Below are 1,737 nucleotides of genomic sequence, written 5' to 3'. Positions count from 1 at the left end.
AGAACAGTGGAGCAGAATTGAGGGCCCAGAAACAAGCTCACACATATATGGGCAAATAATTTTTGAAAAAGGAGCTAAAAACACACAATGGAGAAAAGAAAACCTCTCCAATAAATGGTGCTGGGAAAATTGGAAAGTTACATGACAAAGAATGAAATTAGAATAATGTTTGGCCCCATATACAAAAATTAACTAAAAATGGATCAAAGACCTAAATAAGATCTAAAACAATAAAATACATAGAAGAAAACATAGCTACTAAACTTATGGATCTTCATATTACAGAGGATTTTATGAATTTGACCCCAAAGGCAAAGGAAGTAAAGGCAAAAATAAATGAATGGGACTATGTCAAACTGAAAAGTTTCTGCACAGTAAAAGAAATTGCCAAGAAAACAAAAAGGCAATGAACCAAATGGGAGAAGATACTTGCAAACAATAGCTCTCACAAGAGGTTAATATCCAAAATATACTAAAAAACTCATACAACTCTACACCAAAAAAAACACAAACAATCCAATTAAAAATGGTTATAGGACCTGAACATAACTTCTCCAAAGAAAACATAGAAATGGCCAACAGGTATATGTAAAGATGCTCAACTTCACTGTCTATTAGGGAAATGCAAATCTAAACTACAATGAGATACCACCTCACACCTGTTAGAATGGCCATTATCAATAAAACAAGTAATAACTGTGTTGGAGAGGTTGTGGAGAAAAAAAGGAACTTTCGTTCACTGCTGGTGGGAATGTAAACTGGTATAGCCACTATGGAATTCCTCCAAAATTCCTCCTATCTTCCTTCATAGTGTGAAGATTCCTCCAAAAAATTAAGAATAGAGCTACCATGTGACCCAGCAACCCCGCTACCTGAAAAATTTGAAATGCATGGAATTTTAATAGGTCATTGGTGAAGGTAATGGGGGGCTGTTGGCATCTATATAAACTGGTACTTATTTCAAGATTTTGGATCCTTGTTTAGTGTATTCTTCCCAGAAACTAACCTTTAATGGAACCATGGTAGAATCCTTTCTTGCTATCCATAGTAGCTCTATGTAAGCATCACAATATTCTCACAAATTTACATTTTTACTTCTTCAGGTACTAGAAAGAGAGCTACTTGGATTTCTGTGGATAAGTTCATAAAGAAATAATCTAGAAATGTGTATAAATTAAATAAGAGCAACCTATATTCAAGTAAAGCATTCATTTATTCAGTGAATTTACCTTCCATGATGACTTGCTCAAAACCTTCTTTTGCACCATTTATGTTAAAAGTTTTCTCTATGCAAATTAACAATATTAACATAATTGTAGATTTATGTTAAAAATACTTAAGGGAATACACTTTCCATAGATTTTTATATACTTCTTGGGGACATAGCTGCAAATGCTCTAATTTCAAATTTATTCATTGAATCAATTTCTGAAGGACTAAACTTGTATCATATCATTACTCTGAATATTTTGTTATAAGATTACTATAATTTGTCATTCAAATTTTTTACCACGTTAACCTCTCCTTCAAGTAGTCTGAATGTTGAGCACTAATAAGTTTTTTAAATGATATAATATTTTGAAAATTAACTATAATGAACCTATGTAATAGATTAACAATAGGTGGGTATTCAATATTAACCTGAGAATATGGAATATATTTAACATTCAAGATGAAGCAAAATATTATTTTACTTTAAGTTGAGAATACATTACTAAATCAATTGTTATTTCCTCA

This window comes from Phyllostomus discolor, chromosome 2 (genome assembly GCF_004126475.2).
Source record: "Phyllostomus discolor isolate MPI-MPIP mPhyDis1 chromosome 2, mPhyDis1.pri.v3, whole genome shotgun sequence".
In the NCBI taxonomy this organism is placed as follows: Eukaryota; Metazoa; Chordata; class Mammalia; order Chiroptera; family Phyllostomidae; genus Phyllostomus; species Phyllostomus discolor.
This window is presented reverse-complemented; position numbering follows the sequence as displayed.